Source organism: Protopterus annectens, chromosome 7.part0, assembly GCF_019279795.1.
Source record: "Protopterus annectens isolate FY-2018-M chromosome 7.part0, PAN1.0, whole genome shotgun sequence".
Taxonomy (NCBI): Eukaryota; Metazoa; Chordata; order Ceratodontiformes; family Protopteridae; genus Protopterus; species Protopterus annectens.
Window position 1 is genome coordinate 137,819,235 of NC_056739.1, and position 21,067 is coordinate 137,840,301.

The window sequence follows — 21,067 nt, forward strand, 5'->3', positions numbered from 1 at the left end:
CTATCGCTCTAGCTCCTCCCTCATCAGTGCCTGCAGAAGCCTCTTGCCAGCCTCTTGCTCTCAGGCCCAGGGATCCATCGCCCCAGGTTTCCCCACTGGGAATTTCCTCCTCTTCGAGGTTTCTCCTGACCCTGCAGGTGAACCCCTCGGAAGAGGACGTAAGAGGAAACACACAGACTCCCCTGAGTCTACTACATCTGATACCGACTTAGATGAGTCGGAGGGTTCCCACGGTCCCCTCTGAGGATGTCTCATTTTCAGACATCCTTGAGCTCCTCAAACAGAGGGGAATTGGCCATCCATTGACCCCTCCGAGGATGAGTCGGTATACCTGGAGGCTTTTGGATCCCGACCCTCCACCTCCTGGGTGTCTCCGCCTTTCGACCCACTCATGCAGGTAGTGGCTCGAAGGCGTGGCTCCAGATTCTGTGGAACCTGTCCCCAGGAGACCATCCAAATTCATCACGGCCCCTTCGGACAAACAGTTCCTGTCCAAAGGTGTCTCTGTGGATGCTATGGTGGTGGCGGCCACTAAGAAGGAACTGGCGGATCCTTCAGTACCTGTCCATCCTCCTAATAAGGATTCTAGGACCATGGACAGGTATGGAAAGCGGATGTTTTCTTCAGCGACCTTTGCAATGCGTTCGCTGAATTACCTTTGTCACTTCACCAGGCTTCAACGAGATATTCTCAAGGAACTGGGGAAGTAGTCCAGGATCCTTCAGCTGCTGGGGCTCAGGAAAAGATTGCCTCTCAGCTAGCTATCCTGAATTCGATATCTAACTCCTCCATGCGGCTCATATCTTATGCAGCCGATGGAGCGAGCAGGGCCGCAGGCACAGGTGTTCCTCTTAGGCGCCAAGCCTGGATGCGGCTGTGTAATTTGCGGACCCCTTTAAGGCGTCCTTCACCAACACCCCTTTGACGGTTCGGCTTTGTTCGGACCTCAGGTGAAGGATACTTTGACCAGATGTGAACAAGGCGGTAAAACTCTTTCTGCCGTTGGAGTCCAGTTTTCCACTCCTTCTAGACCATATCCCAAGGGTCAGAAGGGGAAGATGTGGTTCCGTAAAGCCCAAGGAGCTACACGGACACACGTGGTCAGTTTACCCCTAGAGGCAGAGGGGTAACAATAATAGACCGCCCTAGAGGCAGGGGGTCCTCAGAACCAGGGCAACAGGGAGCCTCTTCCTGAGAAGCCCTTTCAGCATCCCTGAGGTGTTGCCCGACTGTCCACCCTTGGAGGCAGTCGGGAAGGATTTCGCTGTACCCAGTAGCCTGGCAATCCCTATCACAAGAGAAGTGGGTACAGTCGATTATATCCGAGGGTTACAAAATCCCTTGAAAGGTTTCCGTACCTCTACAATCCCTTCCAGACATCTCACCCGGTCAAAGGGATTTGGCAAAACAGGAAGTTTTAAAACTCCTGGGAAAAGAGCCATCAAACAGTGCCGGCAGACCAAGTAGGATCCGGCTTCTACTCAAGATTCTTTTGGTCCCCAAAAGGACGGGAGATTGGAGACCAATACTAGACCTAAGCAGACTAAACAAGTCTGTCAAAAGGCAAGATTCGGATGGTCACGCTGCAATCCATTCTGCCCTTTCTGGGCAAGGACAACTGGATGTGCTCGATAGACCTTCAGGATGCGTACTATCACATAAAGATTCACAGGCGCTCCAGAAGGTTTCTCCGCTTTCGGCTGGGAGCCAGTCATTACCAATTCAGAGCACTGCCCTTTGGCCTCACTTCAGCCCCCAGAGTGTTCACCAAATGCATGGCGGTGGTCACAGCTCACCTGAGACGTCGAGGATTCCAAGTGTTTCCTTATTTGGACGACTGGCTCCTCTCCGCCACCTCCAGGGATCAGCTTCTTCGGTCCAGAGATTACACCTTACAGCTTTGCAAGAGTCTAGGAATTTCGTGAATTTGAAAAATCCTCTCTGCTGCCTTGCCAATCTATCACCTTTATAGGCAGAATTAAATACCGTCAAAATGTTAGCCAGACTAACAAATCAAAGGATTCTGGACATCCAGAAATTTGTTCAGCTTCTGTTACAAAGCAACAAGGTCAAAGCCAGGTTTGTCTTGAAGGTTCTAGGCCTAATGGCTGCAGCCATTGTTCTTCTTCCACTAGCTCGCTTCCACATGCGTCTCCTGCAGTGGATGTTGTTCACGCAGTGGTCGTACCACGATCTGCCCATGAGACACGAGATCTTAGTGACACAGTCTTGCAGGGCTCATCTACGATGGTGGGTATCTTCCCGCTTCTTCAGCAGGGCCGACCATTTGTTCCCCTCCTCCAGTTGCCACAGTCACCACGGATGCCTCTCTGATCGGGTGGGGGCATTATCAGGGCAGGATGGTCCACGGACGTGGCAACCCATAGAAAACCACCTGCACATAAATGTCCTGGAGATGAGAGCAGTGCTTTTAACGTTGCAAGCCCTCGACGACTTTCTTCCCACAGGGACTATTACAGTACAGACGGACAACATGTCTGTGGTCTGGTACATCAACAAACAGGGCGGAACCAGGTCCTATCCCTTATGTCGAGAAGCTCTCAGACTTTGGCAATGGGCGATCTCTTCTCAGCGGTTTCTGATAGCAACGCACATCCCGGCAGGTCCAACCTATTGGCGGACAGGCTAAGCAGATCTATTCTGATGCCTCACGAGTGGTCTCTCAATCAGTCTGTAGTGGATCAGATTTTTCTGAAGTGGGGCACCCTTGTTGCGATCTTTTGCTACCCCTCAAAACAGCAAGTGCCCAGATTACTTCACACTATTTCGCTTCGGGCCAACCCTTGAGAGACTCTCTAACCCAGGATTGGCCTCGGGGACTTCTTTATGCTTTTCCTCCCTTTCCATTGATTCCACAAGTCATTCAGAAAGCCACCGTTTTGAGAGCCAAATTGATCCTCATTGCTCCATATTGGCCTCGACAAATTTGGTTTCCGTCTCTACATCGTCACCTTCTGGTGCAGCCCTGGCATCTGGACCCAGTTCCGGATCTTTTGATCCACCAGTCGGGTCAGCAGCACCGAGCCATTCATTCTCTCAACCTCACTGCTTGCTTGCTCCACTTCCTTCCCTAGCCAGGCTACCAATGATTTCTGACTCAGTCAGAGACATTTTAGTGTCTTCTTTAAAGTCGTCCACTAGAGCGGTTTATGCTAGCAAGTGGCGACGTTTTTCTATTTGGGCAAACGCCAGAAATATTGATCCCTTCACTGCTCCTATACATTCTGTTTTGGATTTCCTGGCGGAGGTTTTTCATTCAGGATCGTCATCATCTACAGTCAAAGTACAAATGGCTGCTATTTCCAAATTTCATGTTGGCTTGCAGGACAATAACATCATGTCTCATAGGTTATGCAAAGCCTTTTTAAGAGGAGTTTTTCTCCTAAAACCGCCTGTGAAACATCCTCCTCCGCAATGGGATCTGAACTTAATGTTGGCATCCCTAATTCTACCTCCTTTCGAACCGTCTGCTACGTGTTCTTTAAAGTTGTTGACATGGAAAACTATATTTTTGCTGGCTGTTACTTCTGCAAGAAGAGTTTCTGAGATTCAGGCCCTCTGTATTCGTTCACCTTATCTGGTGTTTCATAAGGATAGGGTTTCGCTCAGGACTAACCCTTCCTTTCTTCCCAAGGTTGTATCTCAAGCCAATATTAACCAATCTATTGATCTACCAGTTTTCTTTCCTAACTATTCTGACAGAGCTGAACAGAAGCTGCATTTTTGGATGTTCATCGTCAGCTCAGGTACTACTTACATAGGACTAAACAACTTAGAAAATCAGACCAATTGTTTGTCTCCTATGCAGGAAGCAGGTTGGGTCTTCCAGTATCTAAAGTGACCTTATCTAGATGGTTGACTTCCACCATTTCCTATGTGTACTCTCTAAGGGGCAAACAACTATCTTCTAAGCCAAAAGCTCATTCGACCAGGAGTCTATCCACTTCTGTAGCCTTTCAGGATAGACTTCCCATTGACACTATTTGTGCAGCAGCTACTTGGGCTACGCCTCATACTTTTGTGTCTCATTACAAGTTGGATTTGGCCTCCAGAGATAGGGCCAGTTTTGGTTCCACCGTTCTCAAGAGTCTGTTCCATTGAGCCACCCGGGATACAGGTGCTAGGGACGCGGTCCCATCCAGCAAGAATGAAGGCGAGATTGACAACTTAACATTTAGAAGTTATGTACCTACCATAACGTTCCATGTTAGTTGTCTTCATCTCGCCTTCTTCTTGCGTCCCCTCCTTCCCCTGGCCTGGACAGATCTTGGAGAGTTCCTATTAGATTGCTTCCTCTGGAGCATTGTTATGAGGACTTCTTTTAGGAACCATGGTTCCTAATTATATTAGGATAAGTCTTTAGCAGGGTTAGTTAGCTGCCAAACGAGATCTGAGGTAGTTCCGCCTTGCATCATGGGATATAGGGTTGCCTCGAGCTGGTAAAAGGAGTTCTCGAGCTAAAGCTAGTGCCGAGTCGGAGCCGAGGATCGGCTCCGAACCCCATCCAGCAAGAAGAAGGCGAGATGAAGACAACTAACATGGAACGTTATGGTAGGTACATAACTTCTAATTTTTGAGCATTCCTCTCATCCTGGAATACTTGGCAGATATGCTGCATAAAGGACTTTCATTCTCTTCCATAAAAATTCATGCTTCAGCTATCTCAGCTAGATACAACACTGACCCACCTGTGTTTTCACATCCTTTGTTAAGGCAATTTCTTAGAGGAATCAAGAATATAAAGCCCCCAAGAAAGGCACCAGTACCAGCTTGGGACCTCAATTTTGTCCTAGAAAAATTGACTTTACCTCCCTTCGAGCCAGCAGCTTCTGTGGATTTACAATTTCTTTCCTGTTGGCCATTACCTCAGCAAGAAGGGTTTCGGAATTACAGGCCTTAATGGCAATACCACCGTTCATAACCTTTCACAGAGACAGGGTCTCCTTACGAACCAATCCTACCTTTCTGCCAAAAGTGGTATCTAGGGTTGCCTTAAATTAAGCAATTCACCTGCCTACTTTCTTTCCTATGCCTGAGAACAAAAGAGAAAGACTGTTGCATACCTTGGACATACACAGACAACTTCACTACTACCTAGACAGAACCAAGACCAGTAGGAAGTCTGACCAGCTTTTTGTAGCTTACGCCCCTGCAGTACAAGGAAAAGCAATTTCTAAACAGACAATTTCAAAATGGATTGGACATTGCATCAGATTCTGTTATTCCTTCCCTGGAAAGAGTGTGCCAGCCAATGTCAGACCACACTCCACCAGAGCTACAGCCACCTCTACAGCCTTTTTAAGAGGGGTGCCTACAAAAGACATTCTAGAAGCTGCTACATGGAGCTCCGTGCATACATTTTCCAAGCACTACAACCTCCCTCTATATTCCAGATCCAGAGCAGGCTTTGCTTCGGCAGTCCTGCAGGGACTGATAGCTACACCATCCCTTTCTTAGAGCATACTACCTCCCCCAGCTAAGCTTTGGTATTCAACCCATATGTTATGACTGCATTTGCATTCTTGAAGGACATAGTACAGTTTTGTACCTACCATAAATGTAGATGTCCGATAGATATGCAACTGCAGTCGGGTTTTCCCTCCCTCCATCCCCTCTATGCCTTGGGTCCACTCCTCTCCCTGTTATCCTTAGCTGGGGATATCTGTTATGGTGTATCTGTTTATTGCTTATTTGTTGTCTGGAAACCTATTTTTGTCTTCCAATTTGATCACAGCCTTCCTTGGAGAGCACCTGGCATCTGGGGCAAGAAACACTGAAGAAGATGGCGTCGGCTGATGCTTATATACTCCAGCCGCCCTGACGTCGGAGAGAAATGCGACATCAGCTGACGTCGGACCCAGACTTTGGAATCCGGCCGACCGAGGGCTGCCTGAGGCAGGACAACCCATATGTTATGACTGCAGTTGCATATCTATTGGACATCTACATTTATGGTAGGTACAAAACTGTACTTTTTATTCCCTACCCCTCTACCTTTGGTAGTTTCTTTTATACCATAGTTGGTACTGTCCCTCTCTCCTACCACTTGTGGTATTTTTTCTTTGTATCTGGATAAAAAAAAAAAAACTTTTTTTCTTTAACTTTGCTGCTGTTGTTGTTTTTTGACTGTTTTGCCTTGTCACTGGACTAGTGTGGTGTTTGTCACTATGTCTGAAAAAGCCAAATTGGGTTTTAAGCAGTGTGATAAATGTGGGAGTAAGATGCCCAACTCAGATGGTCACGCTCAGTGCATTTATTGTTTGGGCGTTGACCATGTTAATGCTTCGTGTGATATCTGTTCCAGCTTCAGCACTCGCACTTTGGCTGAGTGTAAAAACAAGTTGATATTAAAGGGCATGATGAAAACTCCTTTTTCGGAGGCTCTGTCTGGGATGGAGGTCTCACCACCTCCTAAGACTAAGAAACACAAAGAGAAACAGAGTTACTCAGTTCCTACATCTCTGTCCGTTTTGGAACCAAGCTTCTCCGGCACCTTCAGCACAGACAACCACGGCATCAGGCTCTATGTCTTCACCCTCGGTGCCGCCTCTAATTTTGACTTCTAGTACTCTACCAGCTTCGGCACCATCCTCCTTGGTGCCGTCCTTGGTCTTGACACCGGCTTTGACTACCGTACCTACATCGGCACCATCCCCAGCCATGTTGCCCGATAGCTTATATGGCTCCACAGGCTATGACCCCATCGGTTCCAAAGGTTGAACACCTTCCCAGAACCAGATATTCCCCAACATGCGACCCTTTTTTGGGGGCACACATTTAGCCCCTTTCTTGAAAGACCTGACTCTCCTTCAGCAGCCTCCTACAGATCCACCAGGAGCCTTTCAGAACTAGAAGTAGTGAGGGTTGTGGACCAGCTTCTGGCAGCTAGAGGATTGCCCACCCCTGCTAGGTCTTCCATCCCCTTTGGAACGGAAGCTTTCATGGCATACTCACCAGTATATCCTCCTCCGGCCTCTTCCCAGGCCCCAGAGACATTGGTACCGATGACCACCCCGGTGCATACTGTCTTGGCTCCGACTGCAGAGGTTCCCCTGTGTGCACCGATTACTCTTGATGCAACGGCTCCGTTGGAACCGGTGCACTCTCAGAGCAGTGATTGGGCTGTCGGCACCATGGTTCCTAGTTCGGCGCCTATTTTTTCGCTGGCACTGTCTATGGCCATGACTCCACCAACAGCAACCAGTCCTCTCAGGGCTCCTCAGGGTGGGGTGTGATCCCAGTTCCGAGGTTATCCTTCTCTGTTCCAGGCTCCCATCCCTCCTCGGGCGGACCTGCTTTCCAGGCGATGGAGAGGGTCTTTGCCTCAACAGGCTCGCAGTCAGCACCAATGGCATCGACACCAGAACCCCCCTCTAGCATGCAGCTGTCCCAACCCTCTAGTCTGGAATCCCGAACACGGGAGCCGCAAGACCTTCCCTTGAAGGCAACCCTTTCTCTGGAGTCCTCCTCAGTAGATCTCACTGGGGAGCTACCCAGGAAGAAATGGTGCAGGAGGAAGCACCTTGATTCCCCTGAGGAATCTATGACTGAGGACACCGATTGCAATGAAGGAGAAGGGTCCCCATGGTCCCTCCCAGAAGACATCTCATTTGAAGACATTCTCGAGATCCTCAAGCAGAGGGGAGACTGGAAGTCCTTTAACCCTTCGCAGGAATCTGTGTTCTTGCAGGCCTTCTGTGCTTGGCCATCTACTTCCTGGGTGACCCCACCTGCAGATGAGCTTATAAAACTGATCATGCAGCATACTTGGAAGTCCCCGGACAACATAGAACCAGTCCCTCGGAGGCCAGACAAAATTTTATCCACCCCAGAAGACCAGCCCAATTGGTCCAAGCAATTGGTAGTTGATTCCATGATCATGGTGGTGGCCACCAAGAGGGAACTAGCAGAAAATAGTTCCACTGTTCATCCCCCGAACAGGGAGTCCCGGGCTATGGACAGACTGGGGAAGTGGATCTGTGCTTCAGCGACCTTTGCCATTGATTGCTGTACTGTCTGGCACACTTCACTCGCCTCCAAAGAGACCTAATTTTAGAAATGTCTTCCTCTTTGGTGGGGGTACTGCCTGATGAGGTGAGTGACACTGTCGCCTCGCAGCTGGCTACACAGGAATCTATCTCGAAATCCTCAATGTACTTGATTGCTCACACCACCGAGGGGGCAGCTCGAGCAGCCGCATCAGGCATTGTCATGAGACTGCATGCTTGGATGCATTTGTGTGATTTCGCAGACCCCTTTGAATCTTCCTTCGTTAACGCGCCTGTTGACGAATCTTCCCTTTTTGGTCCCAAAGTAAGAGTCTCACTATCATGAAGTGAGAAAGACATAAAGACCTTGTCTGCTGTGGGCATAAGTTTTTCCACCCCCCCCCCCCAGAGATCCTATTCCAGGAACCAGATGGGAGGAAAATTGTGGTTCAATAGGTCCCAAGGATCTTTTCATGACACTCGTGGTGAGCAATCCCCATGGGGCAGAGGGGCCAACTCATCTGGAAGATGTCCCTTTTGGGGCAGAGGAGGTCCATGCAACCAGGGCGCTAGAGATTTCTTCTACGGTCGACCGTACCAGTGCTTTTGAGCAGTGGCCTGATTGCTTTCCTCTGGAAGCAGTCGGGGGTTGTTTTTCCCTGCACCTACAAGCCTGGCAACTTATCACTATCGATGTATGGGTGCAGGGAATATTATCCAGAGGCTACCATATCCCATTCGATCTTACTCCCAGACCTGTCAAACGAATCCCTGACGTTCCACCCAGACCTGTCAAACGAATCCCTGACGTTCCACCCAGTCAGAGGGAGATAGCAGCCTTAGAAATTGAAAAGCTGCTAAGAAAAAGAGTCACCCAGCCAGTCCCACCAGACCAGAGAGGATCCGGGTTTTACTCGAGGTTCTTTTTAGTGCCAAAAAGGACAGGGGACTAGAGACCAATCCTGGATCTCAGCTTAGTAAGCAAATTCATAAAATCTCAAAAATTCCAGATGGTCACGGTACGGTCCATCCTCCCCTTTCTAGGGAAGGACAGCTGGATGTGCTGTATAGATCTCCAAGATGCGTATTATCACATAAAGATGGACAAGCGCTCCTGGCTGGGAGCCAATCACTACCTGTTCAGGGTACTGCTATTCGGTCTCTCGACAGCCCCCAGAGTGTTCACCAAATGTATGGCAGTTGTAGCTCATCTTCGACTACAAGGATTCCAGGTGTTTCCATATCTAGACAATTGGCATCTTACTGCCACGACCAGGAATCCTCTCATCCACACTCTCTCTTACACTCAAGGCCTTGCTCTTCGCTTAAGGATTACGATCAACAAGGAAAAATCTCAAATGTCCCCTACAAAAACACTAGAATTTATTGGAGTGATCTTCGACACAACAACCTGTCAAGCTTCCCTTCCTTCTAACAGGCTCTCGAAAATAAGAAGCCAGTTTCAAGTCCTCTTCCAACAGACTTTTGTACCAGCATGTCTTGTACTACAGTTACTAGGATCTATGGCAGCAACCATTACCTTAGTTCCACTGGTAAGATTGCACATGAGACTAGTACAGTGGCTCCTTTCTTCACAATGGTCGACCTTAACCCATCCTTTCGACCACTTGATATGCCTTACAAATCTTTGCAAGAAAGAAATGCTGTGGTGGATGAAGCCAAAATCAAATCTTTGGTGTCGACTGTTCTGCTTTCCCTAGCCCAGGGCCACGGTGACCACAGACGCTTCCCTGCTAGGGTGGGGGGCATTTCCAGGGAAAGACAGTCCAAGACACCTGGTCCCCCATGGAGACCAATTTGCATATAAATGTCCTGGAATTGAGGGCAGTTCTCTTAGCGTTGCAAGCATTCCATACATCCCTCCCTTCCGGGACCATTGCAGTACAAGTCGGACAACATGTCAGTCATCTGGTATGTAAGCAAACAAGGCAGAACCAGGTCCTGTATCGGGAAGCCATGTGAATTTGGCACGGGGCGATAGCTTCCAACCGCTTTCTTATAGCAGTGCACATTCCCGGGAGTTCCAAACTTATTGCGGACAATCTGAGCAGGAACATCCTGATGCCTCACAAGTGGTCCTTCAGTTCTATAATAGCGTATCAGATCTTCTGCCATTGGGGCAGGCCTTGCTGCGACCTGTTTGCTTCCCCTGTAAACAACAAATGCAGAAGCTACTTTGCCTTGATCCCCCCTCATGGGGAGTCACCGAGGGATGCTCTGACGCACGATTGGCCCCCGTGTTTGTTGTATGCCTTTGTCCCGTTTCCCCTCATCCCGAAATTCTCCAGAAAGCTCAAAGGTTGAGAAGCAAAGTGATCCATATTGGTCCCATCAAGTCTGAATGTTCATCGTGTTTCACTGCTGCAGTCATTACACTTGGGTTATCCTGCCGTCAGTCAGCCTGAGTTCCAAAGTCTTGGTCCGGTGTCGGTTGCTATTGCCTCTTCCCTGACGTCAGTGCGCCAGGGGTGTATAAGAAGCAGCCAACGACATTTTCTCCAGTCTTTCTTGCCACACGGTGCCCGAAGCAAAAGCAGTTCGCAAGTGCCGGTCGGCCGACTCCTGAGATTTCAAATTCGATTTCAGAACCGAAGTCTTCAATAAAGCTAAGTACCCCATTGGGGAAACTTTTTCTTGCCTCAGACCGATGTCAGTAAAAGTTAATAATCGTATTTCTTGTGGGAAATAAATACCTCATAAGGATTTTCATTTTTACTGTATTCCATGCCTAGGCCCAGATCACCATGTCACTAGTTTTGTGCTAGATTTAACAAACGCACTATTAAACGTCGGTTTGATTTTGCTCGCCATTACTTTGGGCGAAGGTTTAATTATACAATGCTGTCGGAACAACCGACGACCGGAATGCACAAAAAACGCAAAGATAAAGATAAGGAAAGGCATCAGAGGCCCAAAACTGACGACAAAGCCTCTTCTAGGCCGTTCGCCGGTTTTCAGTGAGGCGCTTTCGCAGCCCCTTACACCCTCTGCCTCAGAACCACAGGCTGTGACCGACTCCCACGTGGAGGTGCCTAGGCCTCTGGACAGTCAAGGTGTTGGGCCAATGGAGATTAACCCTTCAGATGGGTCCGGAGCCGCTGAGTAGGCATCGGCTTCTGAGGGTGTTTTCAGGCCTACTCAACTTACCATTGCATCTACAGCCAAGACTAAAACTGCATTAAAGACAAAGAAGCAAGTACAGCATTCACCTGGGCAGACCTCCATGCCTAAAAAACAGATGCTCAAGATGGCCGAAGACTTAATAACTCTGATCAGGGGTTCCCACCCCCCTTCTGATAAAAGGCCTAGGCAGGATACAGATTATGATTCCTCTGACCAGGTTTCAATATATTCTGATTCCTCTTCAGACCAGGGATATTCTTTACCCCCCTATGAGGATTCTGATGCTGAAGAATCAATTCCTTCAGCTTCTCCTCCTGAGGATTATTCTTTTGGGGAAACTTTACATACCATGAGGGAGCATTTCCATTGGGAGGGCCAGGATTACTCAGAATCCAAGAAAAGGCTCAGAGACTTTCTTTTACTGCCTCAGCACAGGCCCCTTGCTATTCCGCCAGTGTTGGACATTGTGGATGATGTGTTCTCTGAATCTAGTTTAAATCCTGATTCTTTACCCCAAGCTCCAGTCAAGCCAGACAGGTACTGCAGTGTTCCTGACTCTCGCAAATTTCCTTATAAAAACCCTGTTGCTGACCCAGAAACTATTTCCCAGGGTCCCATAGGGGTTAATGCTTCCACGGCTAAGAATCCAGTTCCCTCGGATAGGGACTCTAAAGCATTAGACAGATGGGGAAAGAAAGTTTACACCTCTGCAACTTTAGCAGTGAGGGCTCTAAATTGCCAGTTTCACATGCTTAAATATCAACATTACTTATTGTCTCAAAACAGAAAATGAGTACAAATGCAGAACAACCTGACTATAAGGAAATGCAGGATTTATTGCATGCAGCTGAACAAGTGGGAAAGCATACTTTGCAATGTGGTTTTGATTCATTAGAAGCTGCTTGTAGAGCTGCAGTTACAGGATCTGTGATTCGAAGGCATGTTTGGTTAAAAGAACAAAGTTTACCAGATCATGTTAAGGCAAAATTATTGGATGCTCCTTTGCAGCAAGATAATTTATTTGGTATTAAGGCAGAAGAGGTATTAAAGAAAATGGAGGATAAGGCAAAATGTATGCAAACAGTGAAGGATTTCTTACAGGTGCAGCCATCACGATTTAGCAGAAATTGGCCTACAAAGAATTGGTCCTTTCCAGTGTCAGACAAGCCACAAAGAGGCAGATGCAGACGCCCAAGAGGCAGATCTCAGCCCCAAGGCTCTTACAGACCACGACAGTGGGGTGCTTCAACCCCAAAAGGAGGTGAGGACAAATCACAACCTTACAGGAAACAGTCCCAATGACTTCCCCCTTCCAATGCCAAATTCTTTCCTTTTGGCAGCTCCCTTAGGGGGGAAACTAGCACTTTTTTCTCAAAACTGGCAAGCAATCACTCAAGACAAATGGGTGCTGAATATTGTGTGTCAAGGTTACAGGTTCCACTTTCACACTTTTCCAAGGCTAAAAGGAATGCCAGACCTGCCACAAAATCAATGGGCAGAGGCACAAAAACAAATTACAGCTCTCCTGGACATGAGAGCAATTCAAAAAGTACCACAGCAGGAAAAAGGACAAGGATTTTACTCAAGACTTTTCCTGGTACCCAGAAAGGACAAAGCCTGGAGACCCATTCTGGATCTTTCCATTCTAAATACTTACCTGGATGTTCCGAAATTCAAAATCCTGACACTACAACAGCTTCTTCCCATGTTGGGCAAGAAAGCTTGGCTTGTTACTTTGGACCTCAAAGAGGCATACCTACATGTCCCTATCAGACAAAATTGCAGAAGATACCTCAGATTCATAGCTGGTTCAATGCACTACCAATTCTCTGCACTGCCCTGTGGCTTATCTACTGCGCCCAGGGTCAAGTGCCTGGCACCAGTAATTGCATTTTGCAGACAAAAAGGAATTCAAATATATCCATATCTGGACGACTGCCTGATTCATGCAGAGAGCAAGGACACTCTTCTACAGCATCTGGCGTTCGTAAAAAGATTGTTAAGTTGCCTAGGGTACACAGTAAACGAAAAGAAATCAAAACTCGTGCCATCACAAGAGATAATATTCCTGGGTGCCAGCTTAAATACAACGGCCCAGATGGCTTATCTCACACCAGACAAACAAGGACAACTGACTCAGTATTTTCAATTGATGGCAACAAAGTCCCAACTCCCTACAAGAAAAATTCTGCAGGCCTTGGGATTCATGGCATCCTGTATACTACTAATTCCATATCCAAGACTACATATGAGGAAATTACAATGGTACCTAAAAAGTGTTTGGTCTCAATATTCTCACAGCTTGGAGACAGTAATACCACTAATTCCCTGCCTACAACAGGAGTTTCGATGGTGGGCACAGGCATGTCACCTCAACAAGGGTCAGCCTTTCACTCTTCCCACAGCCAGGCAGACTTTAACAACAGATGCCTCGGATTACGCCTGGGGAGCACACATGGCAGGAAAATGTATTCAGGGCACATGGACCACAGACCAAATGCATCTTCACATCAATCAAAAAGAGATGTTGGCTGTACAAAATGCCCTTACAGCTTTCAAGGATCTTCTGCATCCAGGACAATTACTATTAAAGACAGACAACACCACAGTAATGTGGTACATAAACAAACAAGGGGGCACTCATTTTTACCCCCTATGCAGACAAGCCTTGACCTTGTGGAACACAGCTCTAACCCATCAAGTTCATCTGCAAGCACAATTATTGCCAGGAAAGAAAAACACTCTGGCAGACGACTTAAGCAGAAACATCATGGATCCTCACGAGTGGAAATTAAATCCACAAATCTTCAGCATGATAATGCAAAAATGGGGGTGCCCAGACATAGATCTTTTTGCCTCACCACTGAATTTCATCTACAAAAATTCTGCACAAGGACTTATCACACACAAGCATAGAAAGTGGATGCTCTTTCGTTCAGCTAGAAAACCCTACATGTTTATGCCTTCCCACCTCTGCCTCTCCTTACAAGGGTACTCCTAAAAGCCAGACAAGAAAAACCACAGATGATTCTGATTGCTCCAGACTGGCCACGCCAACATTGGTACCCAATCTTAAAGAACTTAGCTCAAGGCCCACCTTGGATTTTGCCTCAAATTCCACACCTTCTGACTCTGCAAAACAATCAGATTCTGCACAGTCAGCTCAAAACCTTAAACCTGGCTGCATGGCAGATTCATTAGCCAAACAGACTACTTCTCTCTAAAGCTGTTATGGATGTCATTTTGGAGGCCAGGAGGCCTAGCACCAGGAAATCTTATTCAGACAAGTGGAAGAGATTCTGTGCCTGGAACCAGGCTCAAAACCTTGATTCTCTGGTCCCTAACATTCCTCAGATACTACAATACTTGACAGATGCTGGACAAAGGACTATCCTTCTTTTCCATTAAGATTCACGCTTCTGCCATCTTGGCTCATTACAACACAGATCCTCCTATTTTCTCTCATCCATTGCAAAAGCAGTAGCTCAGAGGAGCTAAAAACATAAGACCACCCCGGAGAGCACCAACTTAGGACCTCAATTTCATTTTGGAAAAGCTCACTTTGCCTCCTTTTGAACCAGCCAATTCAGCAGAGTTAAAATATATATCATGGAAAAGTGCTCTGCTTCTGGCAATAACCTCAACACAAAGAGTCTCAGAACTACAGGCACTAATGGCAGTGGAGCCTTTCATCATTTTCCACCAAGACAGGGTTTCTTTAAGAACACCACCTTCATTTATGCCTAAGGTGGTATCCAGTGTGGCTCTTAACCAAACTATTCACTTGCCAACATTTTATCCAAATCCCCAGAATAAAGGGGAGAGACTTCTACATTCCTTGGACATGCACAGGCAATTGCGCTTCTACTTGGACAAAACAAAACCTTTCTGAAAATCTGAACAATTGTTTGCATCATATGCTGCAGGATCACAGGGAGTTTCAAAGCAGACCATTTCAAAGTGGATAGGACACTGTATCTGGTTCTGCTACACACAACATGGAAACCTGTACCTAGTAACATTAGACCACATTCCACCAGGGCAACTGCCACTTCTACTGCCTTCCTTAGAGGAGTACCTACCAAAGATATCTTGGAAGCTGCAACTTGGAGTTCAGTGCACACCTTTACCAAGTATCACCATTTGCCTCTTTATTCTAGATCCAGAGCTGGCTTTGCCACTGCAGTGCTGCAGGGCCTCATAGCCACACCAAATCCTCTTTAGAGCCAGCCACCCAAACTCAGCTTTGGGATTCTACCCAAGTGTAATGACTGCAGCAGTGAAACACGATGAACATAGTACAGTTTTGTACCTACCATAAATGTAGATGTTAGAGTGTCTTCACTGCTGCAGTCCAGGTTGCCCATCTGCCAGCCCCTCTTTCTTATCTGGGACTAACCTATACTACCTATGTGGTGTATTTGCTGGTTACTGAAGGTTTTATTTTTACCTTTTTTGTATATTTTATTAGCAGTATGTGTTGCCTACCATTTTTGGGGGCACCTGACATCTGAGGCAAGAAAAACTGAAGAAAATGGCGTCGGCTGCTTCTTATATACCCCTGGTGCACTGACGTCAGGGAAGAGGAGACAGCAACTGACGCCGGTCCAAGACTTTGGAACTCAGGCCGACTGCGGGCCCGCCTGATGGCAGGATAACCCAAGTGTAATGACTGCAGCAGTGAAGACACTCAAACATCTACATTTATGGTAGGTACAAAACTGTACTTTCCCTTTCCTATGACCTCATCTGATTCACAGCCCGTGGATCCTGGATCAGTCGCAAGGTCTGCTATCTCACCCTCGGGGACTGATTCACCCCAGTCTCCACAGCCTCAAGCTCACAGCTTGGTTTCTGCACTTCCGATGATTGCCAGGCTACCTGATATTTCATCTCCTGCCCGTGAGATTCTTCTGGCTTTACACAAACCCTTCACCAATAAATTTTTATTCTAGTAAGTGGGCCAGGTTCTCTACATGGGCCAAAGATCATGACATAGACCCTTTCTCTATGCCTATTCAGCAGATCATGCAGTATCGGACTACCCTTCTACATGCAGGAGCTTCAGCATCGACAATTACTGTACATTTAGCAGCTATTGCAAATTTTCACAATGGATTTGATAATTCTTCTGTTATGTCACACTGTCTGTGCAAAACCTTCTTGAAAGGAGTATTACATATTAAACGTCCTGTCAAGCCCCCCATAGAGCCTCAGGACTTGACTTTGGTGCTTCATTCGTTAACAAGCCCTCCTTTCGAGCCTTCTAATTCATGTGATATAAAATTTTTGTCTTGGAAGACTCTACTTCTAGTAGCCGTTACCTCAGCGAGAAGAGTGTCCGAGTTGCAGGCCTTGAGTGTCAAGAGACCTTACTTGATTTTCCACAGGGAAAGAGTGTCCCTACGTACTGACCCATCCTTCTTGCCCAAGGTCATTTTTGGGTTTTCAATTAACCAATCTGTTGACCTGCCGGTTTTCTTCCGTCAACATTCAAATAGAGGGAATATCTTTTGCATACCCTTGATGTTCATAGGCAACTTCGCCTTTACTTGAACAGAACTAAATCTTTCAGAAAAACGGACCAATTGTGGCCTTTGCAGGACCCAGATTGGGTAGACCTGTCTCCAAAGTGACTCTATCTTCCTGGCTTAGAAACGTCATTACCTTTATCTACCATCAGAGTAAGCTGTCTTTACCTTCCAGAATAAAGGCTCATTTGACTATATCAATGGCTACTTCTGTGGCTTTTCATTCCAGAGCCTCTATGGATGATATCTGCGCAGCAGCCACTTGGGCAAGACCTCATACCTTTATCACTCATTACAAGTTGGATTTGTCCTCCAGGGGACAAGCATCTTGTGGTTCTATGGTGCTCAGGAATATCCTTCCTTAGGGCCACCCAGGACTCAAGTAACTGGGGACTCGGTCCGAACAGTAAGGAATGAATAAAAATTTACAACATTGGATGAAGAAGTTATGTCTTACCATAACGTTCCATCTGTGTTGTAGATCTTTATTCATTCATTACTTCCCGCCCACCTTCTACCTGCCTGGACTCCTGGTGGACTTCAGGATTTCTTAGTCAAGGTATTTGCTCAGGCAGAGCCTCCTACTGTCTCTCTTATTACCTCTGTAATATAAAGGCGGGCCAACTCGATCTGAAGGGACTATACGAGGGGCATTATGGGTAGGTCTTAGCTGAGGGTTTTTGGCTGGTGTGAGCTTGGAAACAGCCGTGTCAGTTCCGATGATGGAACCGAAGTCCTAACAATAATGAATGAATAAAGATTTACAACACAGATGGAATGTTATGGTAAGACGTAACTTCTTTGTTTTGTTTTACTTGTATAGAAACTGTCACACTTTGAGCATAGAGCCACATACACCACCCCCACTGAACTACAAGTACAAGAACCATTGATTTTAATGGTCACCTGGTTCACCCTGACTTTATCTCTATTCAAAATAAAGGCACATTGTGAACACTGTCCACACTTTCTCATTCCTATTTTCCTGTTACTCAGAATAACTAAATGGTTCATCTGTAATGAATTTTTAACAGTGTAATCTCTTTTAAATACAGTCCGAGGTTCAGCACCCAACTTTAGCAAAGTGTCATCCTGCCCACAGAAAATATTCCAGTTTTTAAAAATAACGTTTTAAATGTGGACATGATCTGTGGTAAACCTCGTGTGTTTTCCAAGGTGTATTTGGTTCTTGGTTCGTTTGGGAAAGTTAAATTATACATGGTAGGAAGAAGCAGCAAGGAATGTTAAATTTCCACACTGTAGGAAAGACGCACATACAGACGCAACTCTTAGGCTGCGTTAGGATAATCAACATTCAGAAAATCGATGCACTGCTGTACTTACACTAAAATGAATAAAATGATTAATTATGTGAAGCTGTCCCACATTTCGTTGCACTTAATAAAAGTTCATGACAACACTCTTGCTGTATCCTGTAACCCAAAGCTTGCTTGGGCTTAAGCTAGCTGTATTTTTAATGCGTGTTTCACAACTGTTCACATTGTCCTGTAAAGCGGAGCTGTGCAGTCAGACTGTGACTGCATAAGCTAATCAAATACATTTGCAGTCTATCAGCTGAGGCATGCCAGAACTGCATATGAAGGTGTTTTGTGACTATGAGAATTTCACTTTCAACTGAAACCATCTTAATTTTTCTTTATTATGAATGTTAATGCAGTAAAGTCCTAAAAATGTAATTCAGGTTTGAGTGGGTACTGTAAAACATTTATTTGTCATTTTTCATGTCTGGTACAACCCCCTTTTTTCACAGTCATTTGATTATTTACAGAGTAAAGGACTATCTACTCTGACCAACTCATTTTTCATTCTTACACTTTGAACAGTTTTCTCTGGAATTATTTTCTTCATGGACTGTATAACTTTCACATCCCAAACTTTAATGCTCAGAAGCCTGGGTTGTGGTTTATGTAACACTCCTTGACCTTTTTATTAGTTTTGTAGTATAGCTGTTCAGACATTTTTCTCCTCCTGTGGTCTGTGTGCATGAAGCATCCATGACAGGTGACTCTTAAGGACTCAACAATGAAGCATCCATGACAGTGGACTCTTAAGGACTCCACAACAAATTTTGTTTTATCTTCGAGAGGGTGTTCTGGAAAAAGTGTTGTTCTGCTATTAACTTCATTTGTTTAGTTCTGTTAGGTCACTTTCTTGCCCACTGAAATGTGCTTTGGCAAATAGTGCACTTAAATCTCTTGGCCGAAAAGTGCACCATGGAATTTAGAAGCAAACCATTTTCTTTGGCTTGTTCCTGTGGAGACATATTGTAGCCATTCTTGGACAGTAAAGGAAACAGAACTGTACTGGGCACAAATCCCTCCTGCTGTTGCAGTAATCCCTGTTTTCTCATCAAAGATGTGAATTAATGTCTGCCTCATGTTGTGGAGGGACAAAGTCGAGACTGATTCAGGCAACTGGAGTTGGATTAACAGCCTCAATACTGTAGAAGCTGGGTATGGTGTCAGAGGAGTGAAGGGGCATGGGCCCCTCTTGGGGGGCAGTTGCTTGCTCTTGTGCTCTTGGTGGGCACACTGGGCAGGTTAGATTTCCCTACTGGAGACCTGGGAAACCATCTTTTTCACTTGTGGGTCGGTGGGTGTGACTGTAAGAAGGGAATGCCCCTTGTGGAAGTGAATGAACACTGTTTAGTAATTCCATTGCATACCTACTTCCCTGAGCAACAGAATGTGCTATGAATCACTTCTCATGGCTGCCTCAGTGATGCCCCCTTCTCGCTGACCCTTATCCTGGTGTTGGGGAACTAATCGGCTGATGGGTCAGGAGGATGCTGATTATCAAAAGGCAGCAGGAGGAAAAGTGTGGTTAAAAAAGTATGATTTCATAGAGTCAAAGTGAGATCCAAGCATGCAGTTAGAGCTACTGTTTCTTCCAGATGTCTACACAAGCACCATTTAGCAACTTAAAGGCTACAGCTGCATATGAGAGTCATCTCACACTTTTGGTTATGATACCATTTCTCATGCTCACTAGTCTGTAGTAATACTGTCAAGTGTTTTTTTTTCTTTGCTTGTTGTTGTGTCTTTCTGCTTTTCCCGGTTAGGGGTCGCCACAGCGGAACTCCGGTTCGCTAATGATTGGTAGTTGATTTTTACGTGCCGAGTTACCAGCCCTGACACACAACCTTCAACAAAGGTACGCCCATTCACGCATGTCTCCACGCAGAAGACACTCTAGCTGAGAATCGAACCAGACAGTGTCTTACTGTGAGGTGACAGCACTACCACAGCACCATCCTTTTTTTAAACCAGAACCATTTTTTATTGAATTTTCAGTTGTGACATTGACAGTCATACATTTGTATAAATGAAAATAAACCATTTTGACATTTTCATTTGCAAACATTATGCATCACACATAATCTATACAGTCATTGTCAGTCAAGTATTGTAAAGTTCATTCATTTCCTGCCTTCCCTTGAACCTCATCCATTTTCCAAAACTTTATTCAGCATATATTCTTCCCACAATTCCCATTTTTAGTATGTAGTTTGCACCTACCCTTTTCAAAAGATTCTACTTCCAGTTCTTTTATCTCTGTTACTATATTCACTACTTCTAGTACAATTTGTTTAGATTTTGATTTCCACTTTCTAGTAATTGCTTTTGGGCAGCCACTAAAATAAAACTCAGAAGGCCCTTACTTGTCCAGACAATTCTGATTCTGTACCACAGCTCAAAAATAATTTCCTTAGTTATAGCAACTTGCTTAGTCAGCATTTCTGACAGAGTAGTCTGCAAGGAATGTTTTAAGTCTACAAACTCATTACACTCCTAAAAATATGTTCCCAATTACCTCTTTCTTCCCCATTACATCTTCAACATTTGCAATGTACCCGAGGAAAAAATTCTGCTTTGGGTATAAAAATACCTATGCAAACACTTCCAAACAAAGAGCCTAAATCTTCTAGACTTTGTTGCATGTTTGAGAGCCATACATATATCTTCCCATTGTTTCTGTGTGACTTGCTTATCTAGTCTCTCTTTCCAATCCTTTCTAACCTCCTCTTATTGATTCCTATAGCTGTCATCAAGTATTTTATATGTGGTACTAATTATGCATTTTTAACAGCAGCTTGTGTTCTAGATTCAACTAAAAACTCTACCAGTGCAGGTCTTTCACTTGAGATCCTCTTACTCCTTTCTCTTTGCTTTCGCTGTTTAGGATTGATAGAGTTTAGTCGATCTCTAGCATGTAGTCCAAATTAATTCTTGTTCTCTTCCTTCTTCTTCTCCTTCTCCTTTCAGCTTTTTCCTGGTTAGGGGTCACCACAGCGGATCACCTGTCCGCTCATGATTGGCAGTGGAGTTTTTACAGTGTCGAGTTGCCAGCCCGGCACCCAAC

The 21,067-nt window shown here is 45.8% G+C and overlaps 1 protein-coding gene across 2 annotated transcripts in view; it reads left to right on the forward strand.

The window, feature by feature from the left end:
• The window catches only part of PPARD (peroxisome proliferator activated receptor delta), a 598,118-nt gene that overhangs the window by 204,047 nt on the left and 373,004 nt on the right, over positions 1–21,067 (forward strand). The gene's annotated exons all lie outside the window — the stretch shown is intronic.